General features: G+C 40.8%; 1 pseudogene; it reads right to left on the bottom strand.

Moving 5' to 3' along the window:
• Positions 1–780: 780 nt before the first annotated feature.
• On the bottom strand, positions 781–962 carry LOC102820074 (annotated as a pseudogene).
• Between the last annotated feature and the right edge of the window lie 4,972 nt (positions 963–5,934).

The following is a 5,934-nucleotide window of genomic DNA, read 5'->3' as shown; positions in this document are numbered from 1 at the left end:
GAAGGCCTCCAACGAGATGGATCGGCCAGGTGGCATCATTGATGGACTCGGGGGTGGCAGCGGTGGTGAGGTTGGCCCAGGATCGAGCATTGTTTCGTTCTGCTGTGCATGGGGTCGCTATGAGTCGGTTCCGACTCGATGGCACCTGACAACAACAACAACAGAGTGTGGATAGTTTTTGACTCATCCTCGTATTTAAACATGTCTCTGTGATCAGTGAATATATGGTTGCAAATAAGTTTTGCAATAATACACTTGTCTTAGTCTAGTTAGGTTGCCTTCAAATTAAGGATACATTTTTGTGTCATGGAAAAATGTTTTTGAGGTCATAGCTAATATCAAAATTTTAACACAACTGAAGAGGACATCTTCTCAAATCATTGAAGCTTTGAAGTAAGCTTAGGGGCATATGGTCCCACATAAAACAACAGTTTTTAGAGAGATCAAGTATTTTAAGAAAAATCAGGAAGACCCCAAAGATGAGCCAAGAGAGGGAAAACTCAACCTCAGTGGATGAGGAAACTGGGACTGCAGCCTAGACATGGGGGGAAGAAGAAGACCATAGAATAACCATTGATGCGCTAGCAACTGAAGTTGGGAATCTCACATGGTTCAGCATTTCCAATTTTATGTGACCATAATGGCCTTAGCAAGCTTTTGGCTGGATGGATGTCAAAAACATTGTGCAAAAATCAGCTAGCTCAAAAACTGATCTTTGCATCAATCTCTTTTTATTTATTTATTTTTTATTTTATTGCAGTTCAAATCAGCATGTTTGGTTCATTTCGGTTCCTTCACTGCCAAACCTGGGGACAGGGACTGCTTCAGCTTCCCTGCTTTCTCCTTGTTGGTGATGACCAAGGTGTAGAGGTATCTGCTGCAATGAACTTTAAAATTTCACCTGGTATCCTTACACCTGGCTGTGAGCAGGAAGTCCTGATTTCCTCAATTTTATGAGGCATGCTGGCATGGCACGCCCAGACTGGTACATCAAGTGGCAATAAGTGAGCTCTATTCACCTTTTATAAAGCAAGATCAAAGTTAGTGATGACAATTTTATGGAATGAATTGTAACCAGGGATGAATCTTGGACGCGCCAATATGATCCAGATAACAAGATTAAATCAAAATAGTGGCTTCTGAGGGAATCTGCTGGGCCAGTTTAATAAAAGGAAGAGAGGCCAGTTTAGAAGGTTATGGTGACTGTTTTTTGGACCTGAAGGGATAATCTTGATAGATTTCTTGAAGGACACAGGATGATGCGTGGTTCAGTGATAGAATTCTCACCTGCCATGTGGAAGGCCTGGATTGGATTCCTGGTCCATGCAGACCACTGGTGCCCTTTGGAGTCCTGTTGTGGTACTGCTGAATGACACGCTGGATCACAAGATCAGTTTGAACCATAAGGTTGGTGGTTCAAACCCACCAGCTGCTCCTCAGGAACCCTATACTGGGTTGCTATGAGTGGGAACGGACTCAACAGCACTTAAAAACAACAATAACATTAGAAAGAAGTTGTAAGAAAATTGAAAAGTGCATTGGTAAGAAAAAGGCCAGGAAAGTTGTGCCAAGGAATTTCCCCCACCATGATAATGTACCTGCTCATTCTTCGAGGGTAACCAGGGCTATCCTTTGAGAACTTCATTGGGAAACCTAACCCAATAACCTCCAGCCCTGATCTTGCCCCTCCAGATGTCTTTTTGTTCCCCAAACTCAAAGAACATTTATAAAGAACACGATTTGAGCCCCTCAACCCTTGCCCAAGGAGGCCCAAATTGTTTTGACATAGTGTAGATTGAAGAATGCAGAATTTATGCAGGAAGGGTTAGTGGGATGGAAACACAGCCTTCAGAAATTTATAAAGCTGGGTGGAAGATGTACAGAGAAACAGTAGCTTCACATTTTGATTCTCTCATTTAGTAAAGGTTTGCACGATTTTGCAGCAATACCTTTAACTTTGGTATTTTAAAATGGGGTCTGTTTGTGGTAACTTTGTGATATCTGTGGCTTAACAAGGAGAAAATTACAAATCCTATAGGAACATTGGAGGCATGGTGGCACTGTAGGATAAGCATTGGATGGTGGGCAGTTTGAGCCCATGGGAGAAAGACGAGGCTTTCTGCTCCTGTAAAGATTTACAGCTTCAGAAACCCTATACAGGGTCACTAATTGTCAGAACTGACTTCACGGCATTTAACAAGAGCAACACAGCAATACTTTCATAGAGCTCAAAGATATATAAGCAAGGGTATTCAAGCAGTGTTCGTAATATACAAAATTGGTAACCACTGAAACATCAGTCAATATTGGCCTTGTTAAATATATGTAATTGCTTCTATAGAACTGAACAATGTGTAGCCTTTAGAGAAGGCTCTATCTATGACCTTGGAAAAATACCGTTTATATGGTTAAGTGAAAAGAGCTAATTTCATGTAAAGTATGAAGAAAAAATTCAAGCCTTGACGTTTGTTATTGAAGGATTCTCTGGACAAATTATTGAATGATGCAGAAAGCATCAAAAGAAGATGGAAGAAATACACAGAGTCACTGAACCAAAAGGAAATGGTTAATATTCAACCATTTCAAGAGGTAGCATATGATCAAGAGCCAATGATACTGAAGGAGGAAGTCCAAGGTGCATTGAAGGAATTGGCAAACTACACGGCACCAGGAATTGATGGAATACAAATTGAAACCTTTCAAGAAAGTGAGGCAGCATAGGAGGCACTCACTCATCTCTGCCAAGAAATTTGGAAGATAACTATATGGCCGACTGATGGGAGAGATCTGTATTTGTGCCCATTCCAAAGAGAGGTGACCCAACGGAATGCAGAAATCATCGGACAATCTCTTTGATATCCCATGTGAATAAAGTTTTACTAAGGATAATACAGAAATGGCTGCAAGCATACATTGACAGAGAACTTCCAGAGATTCAAGTCAGATTCAGAAGAGGCCATGGAACAAGAGATATCATTGCTGATGTCCAATGGATCTTGGCTGAAAGCAGAGACTATCAGAAAGGTGTTTACCTGTGTTTTATTGACTACACAAAGGCTTTCGATTGTGTGGATCATGACAAGCTATGGACAACATTTCAAAGTATGAGTATTCTGGGACACTTAAATTGTGCTCATGAGGAATCTGTACATAGACCAAGAGGCAGTTATTCGAACAGAACATGGGAACACTGAATAGTTTCAAATTAAGAAAGGTGTGCGACAAGGTTGTATTCTTTCACCACACTTATTCAACCTGTATGCTGAGCAAATCATCCTAGAAGCTGGGTTCTATGAAGAAAAACATGGCATCAGGCTTGGAGGAAGACTCATTAACAACCTGCGATGTGCAGATGATACAACCTTGCTTGCTGAAAGTGAAGAGTACAGCCTTCAGTATGGATTGTATCTCAATGTAAAGAAAACAAAAATCCTCACCATTGGACCAATAAACAACATTCTTATTAAGGGAGAAAAGATTGAAGTTGTCAAGGACTTCATTCTTCTTGGATCAACTATCAACACTCATGGAAGCAGCAGTCAGGAAATCAAACAACGTATTGCATTAGGCAAATGTGCTGCACAAGATCTTTTTAAAGTGTTGAAGAGTAAAGATGTCAACTTGAAGACTAAGGTGCACCTGAACCAAGCCATGGTATTTTCAGTAACCTCATATGCATGCAAAAGCTGTACAGTGAATAAGGAAGACCGTAGAAGAATTGGTGCATTTGAGTTATGGTTTTGAAGTATAAATTTGAAAGTGCCATGGGCTGCCAGAAGAACCAATAGATCTGTGTTGGAAAAAGTGCAGCCAGAATGCTCCTTGGAGGCCAAGATGGCCAAATTTCGTCTCTCATACTTCGGACATATTGTCAGTAGGGACCAGTTGCTAGAGAAGGATATCACGTTTGGTCAGGGAAAAAGAGGAAGACCCCCAACAAGATGGATTGGCCAAGTGGCAGCATTGATGGACTCAAGCTTGGCAACAGTAGTAAGGTTGGCCCAGGATCGGGCAGTGTTTTGTTCTGCTGTGCATAAGTTCGCTGAGTTGGTACTGACTTGATGGCACCTAACAGCAACAACACAAATGATTCCAATTCTGTTTAGAAGAGATTGTTATATACATATACGCTTGTTAATAACCTAGAAAAATTTGCAGGTATATTCACCAAACTATTAACTTTGGTTAAGAGAGTGGTGGTTAGGGGATAGAATCATAGACAACAGAGGAGTCTTTCATCTAAGGCATACATTACAGAGTGTTTACTTTTTTACTTACTTAAATAATATGCTATGTTTATAATCAGAAAAAAAGCTACAAAAATGTTTGATTGTCTTTAGGATGCAACCAAAGCTGTCCTCAGAGGAAAATGTATTGCCTTTACTACTTGAATTACTAAAGAGAAAGAATACAAATAAACCTACAGAGAGTAAAATGAAACACAATGAATCTTGCTTACATGGTGTTTTTTTTCTTCTTTTTTTTTTTGTAGTGAGGTTTCTTTCAGTACTAAATTTGCACTCAAATCATCCCATTTCAGGCTCTGCTCCTAGAGAATCTGTCCTGAGATACCCCACCCTCTGGGGAATTTCCTTTTATTCCAGGATTCCACCACCACCACCCACTGCCCTAGACTCAATTTTAACTCCTCTTGACCTGATAGGACAGAGTAGAACTGCTTTCTAGGGTTTCCAGGACTGTAAATCTTTATAGGAGTAGGCTGCCTCATCTTTCTCCTGCAGAACAGCTGATGGATTTGAGCTGGTGACCTTGTGATTAGCAGGCCAAGACTTAACTCACTATGCCACTCTTTGGCAGCTCCTAACAAATGGACCCCTGGTGTGGTGCTGTAGGAACAGCCCTAAATTGTGAACCACAAGGTTGGCAGTTCAAATCCAACATATACTCCTTGGAAATTCATACAGGGTTGCTATGTGTTGGAACTGACTCGATAGCACTTAACAACAACAGCAATGGGCTCAAGCCAAAAACAACAACGGCTATGATTTCTTTTACCTTCTTTCTTTTCCAGTGTAATTTACTGGTGCAGAATTGCCAAGATTCAGGCCCCTATTCACTTTTCCTGGGCTTAAGAAAGACATGCTTCTAGGTAACAGAAACCAACAAAGTGGTTGCCTTTTTTTATGCTGTTATGTAATTCACCCTGTTATATTAGAAAGATCGAGTGCTAACTGTTGTTGTTGTTAAGTGCTGTCGAGTTGGTTCCGACTCAGAGTGACCCTGAACAACGCTTCTGAGGAGCAGCTGGTGGGTTGGTGGGTTTGAACAGCAGATCTTGTGGTTTGCAGTCCAGTGCTGATCCTACAACATCCCACCAGGAGTCCAAGTGCTAATGAAATATTTTTATATCTTTTGTGAATTGCCTTTTCCTGCTTTTCACTGACTTTTCTTCTGGTGGTGTTCATTTTTCAAGCTCTTACTTTTTGGTTAAGAGTTTCCTGTCTCCATGAGTAATGGTAACCTTTTGTCTGTAGCATATGTTTAAAATATTTTTTCCCCAGTTTATTTATTGGTCGAACAGAAGGTTTACATTTTTATGTAGTACACTATGTCAGTCTTTCTTATTTGATTTCTGTTCTTGACATCATGTTTAACAAATGCCTTGGCCATGCTGGAATTATAAACCCACTTACCTAACATTCTTCTGGTTTTCCTGTTGGTATTTACAGCTTTGGTTCATCTAGGCTTTATTTTGGAGTGAGAAGAGATATAGATATCCAACTGAATTTCTCCCCAAAGGACTAGTCAACAGGTGGGGTGGTGGGGACTGGAATTCTGATTTTTCTGCAGCTTGGTCCAGTAAGGGCAGCAGCTTCAGCCTTCTTCTGGTTGCTCCTTCTTGCAATCTGCACCTGAAGCCCCAGATGCAACTGGTGTGTCCCAGGAATCCTCTTACTCCCTAGCTCTCTGCCT

This window comes from Chrysochloris asiatica, unplaced genomic scaffold, assembly GCF_000296735.1.
Source record: "Chrysochloris asiatica unplaced genomic scaffold, ChrAsi1.0 scaffold00023, whole genome shotgun sequence".
NCBI lineage: Eukaryota > Metazoa > Chordata > Mammalia > Afrosoricida > Chrysochloridae > Chrysochloris > Chrysochloris asiatica.
Note: the sequence above shows the minus strand (reverse complement) of the source record. Positions and strands in the feature narration are given on the sequence as shown.